At 44.3% G+C, this 14,513-nt stretch overlaps 1 protein-coding gene across 4 annotated transcripts in view; it reads left to right on the top strand.

Moving 5' to 3' along the window:
- Positions 1 to 14,513, top strand: part of DYM (dymeclin) — a 352,663-nt gene that overhangs the window by 7,160 nt on the left and 330,990 nt on the right. For 2 of the 4 annotated variants that reach the window (XM_078435255.2, XM_078435250.2), the window contains exon 1: positions 11,962 to 11,983. The exons of 1 other annotated variant lie outside the window; for it this stretch is intronic. The gene's annotated coding sequence lies outside the window, so the exon portion shown is untranslated. Of the gene's footprint in view, positions 1 to 11,496; positions 11,615 to 11,961; positions 11,984 to 14,513 lie in introns of those variants that run through there. One more of the 4 variants, XM_078435253.2, reaches the window with a different exon arrangement.

The raw sequence follows: 14,513 nt of genomic DNA, 5'->3' as shown, positions 1-14,513 counted from the left end.
CCATATTATAATTTCCTGTTGATTTACCTATATCTCTTACTCGACTGTAAGTCAATTCCATTCTTCACAATTTCAGTCTTGGTGCTTAGCATTGTTCTGGTCACTAGTGGGCACTTGGGAAATATCAGCAGACCCCCTGTGTTTGCCTAACATAATGTGATGGTGCTTGGGTACTGCTAGTTTGTGTTTTCACCCTGGCACTCTTCTTTGGTATTTGCACATTGAGTTGTTTATATGAATCAGTGATTGTGATGGTGAGTAGTAAAGCACGTTCTCTCTAATTTTATTTATTTATTTTTAAAGTTTATTTATTTATTTGGGGAGGGAGGGGCAGAGAGAGAGGGGCAGAGAGAGAATCCCAAGCAGGCTTTGCGCTGTCAACGCAGACCCGGAAGCGGGGCTTGAACTCACCAACTGTGAGATCACGACTTGAGCCGAAGTCAAGAGTGGGATTAACCAACTGAGCCACCCTGGTGCCCCTTCTCTACTTTATTTAAAAGTTAATTTTTCTATTTAAAGTAGTGCTTTTATTTTAGAAAAGATAAGAATAATAGTAGAAGAAGGTACATTATACAAAACGGGCAGTGCCTTGCCTTCTCTATCCTTTGGGGTCGGGTTCCCAGAGACAGCTACTTGAACTGTATTTATGACTAATATAACTAAATGGCCATTTTTTGGTTTATCAACTGTGGGTGCTACCTATTGACTCCTTGTTATGGTACACGAGGTGCTCTTCCTCCTCCTCCCCTGTCTTCCAGCCCTTCCATAGGTAAGAATTCTTGGCTCATTGAGCGTTCAGCGTTTACATTGCTAAGAGATATTGCTCGCTGCTGAGCTGAGTAATTTACCTGGTTTCCCTGCTCCCCACCCCCACTTGCTGCTTTTTTCACGGACGTATTACTAATTTTTACCAAATACTTTGAAAGGCCTGTGGGGATTGGGGCCCGGGAAACTGACGCAAGATGTTACTCTGGCGACCGCTGTTGCTGTGAGCACTGAATCATTTTGGTCCCTGTCCCAGAGCCTTCGTGGCTTTGTTAGTGTTCGGGTAAGATAAAATCTCAGACACTTCACACCCAGCCCAGCAGTGTCTACACCTAACACCCCTCTGCTTTGTTCCTGCTTTCTTCTTGGCGCTCCTGTTACTTCTGTCTTCGTGGTGTCTTCTAAGTTTCCATTTCCTGCTTGCCATCTGTCTTCCTGTCCTTTATTATGGGAGTTTCCTTGACCTTATCTTCTCTTTAGTGAATTAAAAAAACTTTTTTTTCAGGTTTATTCATTTATTTTATTATTATTTATTTTTAATGTTTATTTATTTTTGAGACAGAGAGAGACAGAGCATGAACAGGGGAGGGTCAGAGAGAGAGGGAGACACAGAATCTGAAGCAGGTTCCAGGCTCTGAGCTGTCAGCACAAAGCCCGACGCGGGGCTTGAACTCACGGACCATGAGATCATGACCTGAGCCGAAGTCGGACGCTTAACCGACTGAGCCACCCAGGCGCTCCTATTCATTTATTTTTGAGAGGGAGAGGGAAGCAGAGAGAGAGGGAGAAAGTATCCTGAGCGAGCTCCACGCTGTCAGTGCAGAACCCAGTGCGGGGCTTAATCTCACTAACTGAACTGTGAGGTCATGACCTGAGGTGAAATCAAGAGTTGGACAGTTAACCCACTGAGGCACCCAGGCGCCCCTCTCTAGTGAATTCTTTAAACAGTTTTTAATTTCAGGCATCTTTTCTTGTTCTTTGATTGTTTCCTTTTTTTTTAATGACATCTTGTTCTTGGGTCATGGAAACTGTGTGGTGTAGTGGTTAAGAGCATGGTTTCTGCACCCAGCCTGCCTTGGTGTGAAACCCCGGTTCGTCATTTTCTAACTCTATAGTCTTGGGGAAGTCACTTAATCTTTTTTCACCTTCGTTCCTTCTTCTAGGCCAAGAGTTGCCAGACATTTGTGTAAAGGGCCAGATTGTAAATAATTTAGGCATTGTGGGCCAAGAGGCAAAATGAAGGATATTATACAGGTACTTTTTTTTTTTTAATGTTTATTTTTGAGAGAGAGAGGGAGAGAGAGAGAGAGGGAGGGAGACAGAGGATCCGAAGAGGGCTCTGTGCTGAGAGCGGAGAGCCCAGTGTGGGGCTCGAACTCCACAACCATGAGATCATGACCTGAGCCGAAGTTGAACGCTTAACTGACTGGGCCACTCAGGTGCCCCTGTTATACGGGCACTTATGTGATGAGAGAGGAGAAATTTCCATAAGTTTTTTACTGAGGAAGTTGAAAATACAATACTAAAAATGGGTGAGAATAGGTTTTTTGTAATAAAGGTTTTCTAACAAGAAGAATGAAATCTCTTTTTGGAGGAGAGGGGATAACATTTTACCTAATAGGGAATACTGAATGTAAACCTCAGTTGTCAGAATTGATTACAGATGTTCATGTGTACTGTTTAAAAATTTTTTAAAAAATATTGGGGCACCTGGGTGGCTCAGTCGGTTGAGTGTCCGACTTCAGCTCAGGTCACGATCTCACGGTTCGTGAGTTCGAGCCCCGCGTTGGGCTCTGGGCTGATGGCTCAGAGCCTGGAGCCTGCTTCCGATTCTGTGTCTCCCTCTCTGTCTGCCCCTCCCCCATTCATGCTCTGTCTCTCTCTGTCTCAAAAATAAATAAACATTAAAAAAAAAAATTAAAAAAAAATATTTATTTATTTTTGAGAGAGAGAGAGAGACACAGAGCACAAGCTGGGCAGGTGCAGCGATAGAGAGGGAGACACAGAATCTGAAGCAGATTCCAGGCTCTGAGCTGTCAGCACAGAGCCCCGATGCAGGGCTCAAACTCACGAACTGCGAGATCATGACCTGAGCCGAAGTTGGACGCTTAACCAACTGAGCCACCCAGGAGCCCCTTAAATTTTTTTTTAATGTTTATTTTTGAGAGCGTGAGTGAGCACTCATGCACAAGTTGGGGAGGGGCAGAGAGGAGGGGAGACACAGAATCCGAACCAGGTTCCAGGCTCTGAGCCGTCAGCACAGAGCCTGACACGGGGCTTGAACTCACCAACTGCGAGATCATGACCTGAGCCTAAGTCGGATGCTCAACTGACTGAGCCACCCAGGTGTCCCTAACGTGGGTTTTTTTTTTTTTAATGTTTATTTATTTTTGGGAGAGAAAGAGACACAGAGTGTAAGTGGGAGAGAGGCAGAGAGAGAGGGAGACACGGGATCCAAAGCAGGCTCCAGGCTCTGCGCTGTCAGCACAGAGCCTGATCCGGGGCTCGAACCCACAAACTGTGAGATCATGACCTGAGCTGAAGTCAAACACTTAACAGAGTGAGCCACCCAGGTGCCCCCCTAACATGGGTTTTTAATGAGATTTTTTGTGTTTCATCTTTGAAAGTATTTCGTGTAAAGTTTATTTATTTTGAGAGAGAGAGAGAGAGAGAGAGCGAGTGGGGGTAGGGGCAGAGAGAGAGGGAGAGAATCCCAGGCAGGCTCTGAGCCTGTCAGCGCAGAGCCCTGAAGCAGGGCTCAGTCTCACGAACCGAACCATGAGATCATGACCTGAGGTGAAATCAAGAGTTGGACGCTTAACCGACTGAGCCACCCAGGTGCCCCTGAAAGTATCTTTTTCCATGGTGCCTCCAAATACAGATATCAACCCATGAACGTATGATTTTAGTGGAGCGTATTTATTGCTTGGAAGGCATCTGTTGAATTCTGCTAGATTGTTTTCTTGATACTTACTTTTAGCCAATCATCGCATTGCCCGCTAATCACTTATGATGGAAGGTTAGGTAGAAGTGTCTTGTTGCATAGTTAAATGGTTTTCGAAACGTGGAAAGTACTTTTTTTTTCTTTTTTCTTTTTTTTTTAAGATTTTATTTATTTATTTATTTATTTTTAAAAATTTTTTTTAACGTTTATTTATTTTTGAGACAGAGACAGAACATGAATGGGAGAGGGTCAGAGAGAGAGGGAGACACAGAATCTGAAGCAGGCTCCAGGCTCTGAGCTGTCAGCACAGAGCCCGACACGGGGCTCGAACTCACGGACCGTGAGATCATGACCTGAGCTGAAGTCGGACGCCCAACTGACTGAGCCACCCAGGCGCCCCTAAGATTTTATTTTTAAGCAGTCTCTACACCCAACATGGGGCTTGAACTCACAACCCCAAGATCAAGGGTTGCATGCTCCACTGAGCGAGCCACCCAGGTGTCCCTGGAAAGTACTTTTATACTTGTATTGAGGTCTGAAAAATGCTGGAACTGTAGTTTTATTTTGGAAAGTATATCTACTGCATATTTGTTTGGGATTGGAGATCCCATCTCATTTTAATTTTTTTACAGCCTAGAAAGTGTGTAAAGCAGCTTGACATCACTTAAGATTCAGTGTCAGTTGTCCTTGAAATGACTACCTCAGTATAGGTTTTGCATGGAAGTGCTATTGGCCTCCTAATTTTAGATTGAATTCATTGAGAAATATTAGCAAATCAGTAAAAATGAATTTTCAAAGCCATTCAGTGTTCAGTAACAGTGGCTCAGGGGGATGGTTCTTCAGAAAAATTTCATTCTCAGTTCTGAGCTCGAGAAATTTCCATAAAAACATACCCCTGCTAAGTCATGGTACTGTGTGGTAGGACACATCAGGATATTCAGCTTCTGTTTCAGACACAATTTTTATGGAAACGATGGTGGTTAAGTTCATGAAGGTAATGAAGTTAACGGTCGTAACTGGCTTAATAACACATGTTAGATTCAAATATTTTATGCAGTGCTCCTGCTCATTGATCATACAATGACTAATGAGTAGGTTGTTGCAATGAGTAGGTTGTTGCTATTGTTTTTTTTTTTAAAGTTGTTTTGAGAGAGCGAGAGTGTATGAGTGTGCGAGCAGTGGGGCAGAGCAGAGGGAGAGAGAGGATCCCAAGTAGGCTGCGTGCTGCCAGCGCAGAGCCCGATGCGGGTCTCAGACTCGCAAACCATGAGATCATGACCTGAGCCAAAACCAAGAGTCAGATCCTTAACCAACTGAGCCACCCAGGCGCCCCATTGTGTGTGTGTGTGTGTGTGTGTGTGTGTGTGTGTGTGTGTGTGTGTGTTTAAATACTGAATAGGTTATAAACACCTTGCATTTTTACAAGGTTTGTAAATTTGTCCATCTAAGCTTTTCTGATGGTGTATTTTTACCACCATCAGTTATTATGCATGTTAGCAGATCCCACTTCAGGTTGTACCGAATTAGTATTTTCCTCCACTTCTTTGGAAAGTAATCATAGGTGTAGTTGTTCCATTCAGACTGTTCTCTGAACAGTTATTTTCAATGGAGGGTCTGAAAGATGTTTATTTTTCCTGGACACGTTTCTTTGGCTGCTGCACTCACACACGATTTAGTTCATCTCATGATTGGTCAGTGACTTTTCTTGTTTGGTTAATACATGAACCATCCAGAGACTTTGGTTGCAGCCCTCGTTTTCATTCTTTATTGTTGGGAAAGCACCCTGCTGTGATGAAATGCTGTGTTTTGTATTTTTATTTGTTTTTTTAAGTTTATTTTGAGAGAGGAGAGTGTGTACAAGGTCATATGTGTGCGCAAGTGGGGGCGGGGCAGAAAGAGAGGGAGAGAGAAAATCCCAAGCAGGCTCTGCACTGTGAGCACAGAGCCGGACGTGGGGCTCATCTCATGAACCATGAGAATGACCCCGGGCTGAAATCAAGAGTTGGACGCTTAACCAGCTGAGCCATCTGGGCACCCCTGAAATGTTGTGTTTTAAATTTGCTGACTCTCCTGATCGTTGCTTTCGTGAACCGGGAGCGCTCCGTGGTAGGGCATGTGAGGCTGTGCGTAGCTGGTAATGTCTTCCTATGTGGCGTTCCAGTGCAAGCGTGATGCTGTTACCCGACAGACGTGATGCTTCCCCATCTCATCAGGTTTAAAAAAACGATCTCTGCTCTGCTATAAAAGCATGACGTCAAAGTCTGCTTTCTTCTTTTCTTGTTTTGACATGATGTATATCCAGTGGTAGTGAGTGTCACAATAGGCAGGGTACTTGCAGCGCTGACTTCTAACTGTTATTGAGATTTGTAGTGTGGGCAGCAGCGGTATAAGGGGATGAAGGCGTCGTCACATGCGGTCTGGGTAGTAACTATGCAGTTCTGCTGTTGTCACAAAAACAGCTACAGGCAACATGTGAACAAGTGAGTGTTGCAGTGTTCCACTAGAACTCTCATAACGTCCACATGTCACAACATATTCTTTTGTTTTTTTTTTTCATTCGTTTAAAAATGTAAAAATCATTCTTCAGGCAGCAGGCTGGACCTGGCTCCTTGGGTCGTAATTTGCTAACCCATGATCTATGTGACGAGAACGTAGAAATACCACCTTAGGCTGTGGTGAGGAACAGGTGAGTTAATATGTAGAAAGCACTTTGAATAGTGCCTGGGGGACGGGGGGGGGGGGGGGGTGGGGTGGGGTGGGGGGAACACCTGGGTGGCTCGGTTGGTTAAGCCTCATAGTCTTGATTTCAGCTCAGGGCATATTCTCATGGTTCGTGAGTTCGAGCCCCACGTTGGGCTCTGTGCTGACGGCACGGAGTCTGCTGGGGGTTCTGTCTCTCCCTCTCTCTCTGCTCCTCCTCTGTTCACTCATTCACTCTCTCAAAATAAACTTAAAAAAACTGAATAGTGCCTGGGGATATAGCAGGTGCTAAGTAAATATTTGCGTTCATTATTGTTACTGTTTACTCTCTCTGAGGCTATTTTAGTTTTTAATTTTTTCTTAGAATCATCTGTGTTCCAATTCCTTTCTTTGGTTGATTTTGGTTTCTTTATTTTGTGTCGGAGGCATTCCTCACGAGTCTAATCATTTTACACTGGGGCTTCCTCAGCTCTGCTGGTTGTTAGTACCCCTCTGTCACCTTTCCATCTTCCACATCTCTTCTGATCTTTGTGAGCTTAATCTTTTTATTTTCGTTACTCTCATTTCACAGGAGTGGAATACCCCACTGTACTTAATATAGCACTTGGAACATAGTGACCTTTTGGAGAATGTTCCATTACTTGGTGGACCAAAGGCATCTGTGTGTTTAACATGTCCTTTGGCCAGTGACTGTTGTCCACTATTTCTCTCGTCTCCTGTTTCAACCGTGAGGTTTTGTCTTAAAGTCTTGAGTACAGGGGCGCCTGGGTAGCTTAGTCTGTTAAGCGTCTGACTCTTGATTTCTGCCTAGATCATGGGGTGTGAGATCAAGCCATGAGTTGGGCTCCATGCTGAGCTAGCACAGAGCCTGCTTAAGATTCTCTCTCTTCCTCTCCCCCTCTTCCCTGCTCCCTCTCTCTCAAAAACAAAACAAAACAAAACATGTTTCTCTTAAAAACTCTCATACAAATGAGGGGGCATGTGTATTTTTTTTTTTCTTTCTCAGGAAGCAGGTGATTCTGGAATATAGCTTATGATTAATGGATTTTCAGCTTAAGTTGGGATAAAGTACACTGTGGTGTCATTTACATATTTTGAGGGTGTTAGGACAGAATTTGGTTATGGATTTTTCAGATCCACTAACGTTTATTTTCCATTTAAGGCACATTAAATCAGGAGACCGCGAGTCAGTACGCATAAAAGAAGAGACATAATTTTACGTATATATCAAATGTTTCATGAATTAAAAACAGAATATTGAGCATATCATTTCTTGTTCAGAGTATCATTTTTGACCATGGTGGTAAAATTGACTCGGGGAAATAATTGGCCGGAGAAGTTAAATAGCAGTATGAGAGTCAGACAGCAAAACCAGGTATTACCGGAAGGATAGTTAAATTCCAAACGATAGTGAAGATAGTGTGTTTTAGGATTACAGAGGAAAGAGAGGGCTCATTCTGTGGTTAGGGTCAAAGGGGCTGGGGATCGGGGGTGGTGGTCGAAGGCAGGCGTGAATGGCATGAACAGAGGTGTAGATGGGCATGCTAGCTGTTGACAAGAACACTTGCCTCTACTTTGGTTTGTTTGTTTTTTTTTTTAAGTTTATTTCCCTATTTTGAGAGAGAGAGTGTGTGTGCTTACACATGCTGGCATGAGCAGAGGGAGGTGCAGAGAGAAGGGAGAGAGAGAATCCCAAGCAGGTTTTGTACTGTCGGTGCGGAGCCTGACTCAGGGCTCGAACTCACAAACCAACCATGAGATCGTGACCTGAGCTGAAACCAAAAACTAGAAACTTACCGACTGAGCCATCCAGGCACCCTGCTCCACACCCCCCTGCCCCCCGCCCCACCTTTTTTTTTTTTTTTTTTTTTAGCTAGGAGAGCGCATGAATGGGGAGAGGGGCAGAGGGGGAGAGAGAATCCCAAGCAGGCTCCATGCTTAGCTCTGAACCCAACGTGGGGCTTGATCCCACAACCCTGGGATCATGACCTGGACCAAAATCAAGAGTCAGATGCTCAACCAACTGAGCCACCCAGGCTCATAAAATCATAAAATTTTACGAAGCAGCTCCTGCTGCCCCCCCATGCTAGGTCAGCTTCTGTAATCCCACATGATCGAGTGTAACAGTATCCAAATTTGTTTGCTTCCCGCCTCTTCACCTGGATTCACCCTGCACAGGCCACCACCGTATTAATCCTCAACAGGTCATTCAAGCCAGGACTGCGATTAAAACCAAAGGTTCTAGTATGAGACAGACCCTTACTTAAGTCTGTGCTGAGCGAGGGTGAATCTCCATTTTACACCACCGCATAATGGGAAAAACAGTACTTCCAACTCATAAAGTTTTCTGAGGATGAAGCAGGATGAAGCAGCATGCAAAGCACTCAGGAAGGGACCTGGGGGAGCGTGCCTAGCCAAAAAAAAAAGGTGAGATGTAATAGATCTTTAATGTGAGTGAAATTACCACTCCCGTCACTTCACGCACCAGCCCAATAACATTCAGTGATTCTTCATTACCTGAAACACAGAGTACGGTACTGGCATTCCAGACCCTCCACAGTCGGAAAGCTCGCGTTCCAACTTTATTTCCAAGTACCCTCCAAACCAGTGATTCCCAAACTTATTTAAGTACATCAAACACCCGAGGAGCATGTGATTAAAATGCAAATGCCTGTCCCTCCCCCCCCCCCCCCCCCAGGTTCACAATGTCAGAGGAGGGCCCAGGCATCTGCATTTTCAAAAAAGCGTTCATACTAATTTGGATATAAGTAGTCTGTAACCTCAGCCTATAGATAAGTGTCATAACAAAGTACAGGCAGGGCGCCTGGGTGGCTCAGTAGGTTGCAGTTGCACATCCAACTGTTGATTTCGGCTCAGGTCATGATCCCAGGGTTGTGAGATCGAGCCCTGTGTCGGGCTCCATGCTAAGTGTGAAGCTTACCTGAAAAAAGATGATGTTGGGGCGCCTGGGTGGCTCAGTCGGTTGGTTGAGCGTTCGACTTCAGCTCAGGTCGCGATCCCACTGTTGGGGAATTCGAGCCCCACGCTGGGCTCGGGCTCGTTGCTGTCCGCGCAGAGCCGGCTTGGGATCTTCTGTCTCCCTCCCTCTGCCCTTTCCCTGCTTGCACTCTCTCTTGCAAAAATAAAATAAAATAAAACATTAAAAGAAAAAGAGAAAAGATGATACCTAGAATTGTGGATGCCGCAGAAGAACCCACAGGAGTTTTTTTAATTTTTATTTTTATTGAAGTATAGTTGGCATACAGTCCATGAGTTTCAGGTGTGAAACTCATGAAATCGTTTTCTTAGAGAGTATACGCCCTTAAAATTTTGATAGATACTGCCAGATATCTACACACTAAAAGGGTGCCTGTTTCCTATTGCCTTGTGCTGCTATCAAGGTTTGTTTTTTTTTTAACCTTTACTAATACGATGGGTCGAAATAATACCATGTTGTTATAATTAGCATATTTTATTACTAATTTATACTGAAGATGTTTTTATATATTTATTGTTTGCGGGGCCTTGGCTGTTTCAACAGGTTGTTTTTTGGTGTTGGGGTTTATGTTTTTATTTGAGTAATTTCTCTTCAGCAGTGTGCTGCAGATTGATTGGAAATGGGGAAGAAAGGTAAAGCCTGATTCATGCCTCTCAGAAGTAATCGACCTCAGGAGACAGGTCATAGATACTACAGAAAGTTTCAAGATAGTTTTTACATAGTGGGAACTTTATGGGGGTAGCGGGAAGTTGAGAGGGGAAACTGATCTGGGGAGGGAGGATGGTATCCGTTTTTATGTGTGAAGCTCAAGTTCTTGACTACACGGCATTAACGACGGGTCCTTTAAAAGGTTTATTACTGGAAGCATTAGTGATAGCACACTTTATTTATTTATTTATTTTTTACATTTATTTATTTATTTATTAAAAAAAAATTTTTTTTTAATGTTTATTTTTGAGACAGAGAGAGACAGAGCATGAATGGGGGAGGGTCAGAGAGAGGGAGACACAGAATCTGAAACAGGCTCCAGGCTCTGAGCTGTCAGCGCAGAGCCCGACGCAGGGCTCGAACTCATGGACCGCGAGATCATGACCTGAGCCGAAGTCGGCCGCTTAACCGACTGAGCCACCCAGGCACCCCAACATTTATTTATTTTTGAGAGAGCAAGACAGAGCACAAGCGGGGGAGGGGCAGAGGGAGAGGGAGACACAGAATCTGAAGCAGGCTCCAGGCTCTGAGCTGTCAGCATGGATCCTGATGTGAGGTTCAAACTCACTTACCACGAGATCGGGACCTGGGCCGAAGTCGGACACTTAACCACCCAGGTGCCCCAGCACACATTTCATTTCTAGTCTAGACTTAGGTAAGGAGCATGGTTATCCACAAAATTACTGATTATATATACAGTTATATATTCTTGAATTAAAAACAACTGTAAGTATTTTAGGGTTACAGACAGAACTGGCACTCGGGTCAGAGGTTGGGAGTAGAAGCCACGAGTGAAACCGGGAGATAGGCTCTGTTCCTGACAGATTGAGAGAAGGCAGGGCCGAAAGCCCAGGAAGCCTGGTGCCCAGCCAGAGGGAAAAGCAACAGGGCCCTTAGGAGCTGAGGTGATTGGATAGTGGGTTTTTCAAGTTCCGTTTTATTCTGGGTTTCACTGATAAGGGTCTCACTGATAAAGTTCCAAATAAATTGTGTTCAGTTCAGGTGGCGTGTGTGCATGTGTTTGTGTTTGGAATTCTTGGCATGAATCGTTGCAGAGGAGAGACCATTGGGCCTCGGTTTTCTACTTTGCTTTCTGTGAGGGTTGGGAGCAGGTGGAACTTTCTGGCAAGAATCTCCAGTGGCTAGTTGTCTTGCTTGGCTGCCCTTGTTCCTCCTGGGTCTTCCAGCTGCCTGAGGCCTGGCCTTGGGTGCCGCCTTCACTGTTCTCGGCAGATAGTACTTACTGTTGCTCCCTGGGCGAGTGAGGGCAAAGGTGACAGGCTGGGTGTCATCCCTGTCAGTTGTCCCCGGGCTCCCTGGGCTCCGGCATTTTTCTGGCCTTCTGCTTCCGGACTGGAGTTGCTGTTTATACTCTTGCTGCCCTTGATCAGAGGCTCTTCTGCCTGCCTTGGGATGCCGCTTCCCTTCTCAGTCCATCTCTGGCTGTTTTCCAGTTTCCGGGGATGCCTCACAACTTCTGGTCTCCTGTGACATTCTGAGTATGGCCGTGGCATTACTGACAATTAAGCTTTTTTTTTTTTTTTTTTTTTTTTTGAATATTCTGTTCAGTCTCTCCTGAGAAGCTTATAGGCTTGATTCATATTGTTGTTTTAGAAGGGTTTCATAGTGGTCCTGGATTGAACTGACTTTAATACTTTGTGGCCTATCCTCGCAGCTTTGAAAATAAAATTTATTTGCTATAAATCAATAAAAAATAGGCAAAGGAGAAGAACAGGCGATGGCCTCTTTCACAGCAAAAGAAATGCAAACTAAAATCATACTGAAAAACTTTTCTGTCTCAGCCGTTGGCAGGGATCAGAAAGTTTGATGAGACGGTGGTGGCCGTGCTGTGGAGAACAGGTGCGGAGGTGAGCGGGGTGCAGGCTGGCAACCTCTGAAGAGGGCAGCTAAGCGGTACACGGGAGGAAAAGAAGTTCCCCCTCCACCCATCTGAGTTCATAGACCCTTGTCACGGAAGACAGGTTAGCAGGAGAAAACAAGTAGAAGTTTATTAACGTGTGTACCTCATGTATACATGGGAGATACCGAGGGAAAAATGAGCACTTCTCTGAGGTGGCGTAGATTTCAGACTCAAATACCGGACAGGGGAGGGGAGGTGTGGGTCTCTTAGGGGCTCGTAAATGGTTTCTAGGAAAGAGGAATGAGCCCTTAGAAGAACAGACGAGAGGTGCGTTAGTTTGGGACAGTGTGTCTGGTGTGGTGAGTTCTGGCCTTCCCTGTGATGAGTTACCCGGTTGGCAAAACTCTCAGGGGAGGGATTTATAATAATGAAGTTCTTTTGGAGGAACGGTCCTTAGGCAGATAGACAGCTTCGTCCTGCATTTGTTAGTTTTCACATGCCTGTGGCTCAAAATCATCAAAATGCCAAAGTGGCATTTTTAAATATTTCATTGAGACATATTCAGGAGTCTCAGGGATGATTAGAGTATTATAATTCTGTTATTAGAATTGGAAAGCTTTGATAAAAAAGAAGTAGGTAGTTGAGGATGACATCTGCTGTGTATTCCTCAGAATTATACAGTTAACAGGAACTCCCTGATGGACCCAAATGCATGACTTCTTTTGCTTTTATTGAAAAAGCTTGGTTTTGAGTAAGACTTGAAATAATTTATCTGGGGAAAGTAGTCTGTGTAATAAAAGAGTGTTCCAAGCCACCAAGTAAAATAATTGTGAGCTCTTAATATCTCATCATGTGATGTTATAGGTGATGAAGTAACGTAATAGGTAAAAATAAACCTAGTGGTTGTGATAGAAAGTACCTGTAAGACTTGCTGGCACCTTTCTTGGGCACGTGGGTTAGACTTTGAAAGGGTTTGGCTTTTTTTCTTTTTTACCTGATTAAAAAAAAAAAGCCTTTATTTTGTAACGATTATAGACTCGTAAGTTGCAAAAATAATGTGGAGAAATCCCAAGTACCTTTCCCTCAGCTTTCCTCAGTGTTAATATAAGGATTGTACATTATCCATTCCAGGAAGTTCATATTGGCCCAAAATAATAGACGGTGGACTGCACTTGGGTTCTTCAGGCTTTACGTTCTTTTTCCCTTGTGTGTGTGTAGCTCTGTGAAATTTTATCACATGCATAGATTCGTGCAGCCATCACCACCACCGCCGCAGTCAAGATACAGAATTTTTCCATTCCCACAAATGAACTTCCTCAGGCTGCCCTTTTATGGTCACCTTCTGCCCCCTCCACGCCCTGGCAGGCCACCGATCTGTGCTTCCCCACTAGTTTTGTCATCTTGAGCGTTACATAAATAGAGTCACGGTGCGTAACCTCTTTGTTTGCCAAAACTCTTTTTCAATAACAAATTACAAGCATACAGAAAAGTAGAGAGAACAGTACAACACAATATAAACGCCTGTTCCTTCCGTCCGGATTTAATAATTGTTAATAGCTTGCCATGTTTGCTTTGTCTGTATTTTGTTCTGAAACCGTTTGAAAGTTAAGTTGCAGAAAAGATTACTCTTTACCACTAAATGTTCAAGCACACATCTCCTGAGAATTAGGTCATTTTTCTGCTTACACTCTCATTATCTCACTTATGTCCATATGATATCTTCTGTTCAGTCCATATCCAGTTGGGTCTCAAGATTGTCTTTTATAATGGTTTTTTCTCTTTACAAATCTGGGTTCGTTGAAGATTCGTGTATACATTTGGTTGTTACAATATCCCTTCAGTCTCCTCCAGTTGAGAGAAGCCCCCAACCCCATGCACAGGGTGGTGGTTCTTTACAACGAATGTCGTGTATTCTGCATTTGTCAGAATATTGCCGCATGTGGTCATCTCAGTCGTTTCTTTATTCTCAAGCTTCTTGGTTTTGAGCGCTCAAAAGCGCTTCTTTTAAATTTGTTAGGATGTTGTAAGGCCCAGAATGTGGTCTGTTTTGGTGACTATTCAGTGTGAACTGGAGGGCAATGTGTATTCCGCTGTTGTTGGATGAAGTAGGCCGTAGATGTCAGATCCGGTTGATTGATGGTGGTGTATAGATCCGTCAGGTCCTTACTGATTTTATTCCCCGCTGGGTCTGAACATTTCCGAGAGAGGTGTGCTCAGGTCTTTGTTCATAATCGTGGTTTACCTCTCCTTGCAGTTCTGGTAGTTTTTGCCTCCGTATTCTGACGCTGTTGTGTTAGGCGGTACACGTTAAGATTAGGTCTTCTTTGAGGGGCGCCTGGGTGGCTCAGTCGGTTGAGCGTCCGACTTGGGCTCAGGTCACGATCTCACAGTTCGTGAGTTCGAGCCCCGCGTCGGGCTCTGTGCTGACAGCTCAGAGCCTGGAGCCTGCTTCACATTCTGTGTCTCCCTCTCTCTCTGCCCCTTCCCTGCTCATGCTGTGTCTCTCTCTGTCTCAAAAATAAATAAACATTAAAAAA

This window comes from Panthera onca, chromosome D3 (genome assembly GCF_046562875.1).
Source record: "Panthera onca isolate mPanOnc1 chromosome D3, mPanOnc1 haplotype 2, whole genome shotgun sequence".
NCBI lineage: Eukaryota > Metazoa > Chordata > Mammalia > Carnivora > Felidae > Panthera > Panthera onca.
Note: the sequence above shows the minus strand (reverse complement) of the source record. Positions and strands in the feature narration are given on the sequence as shown.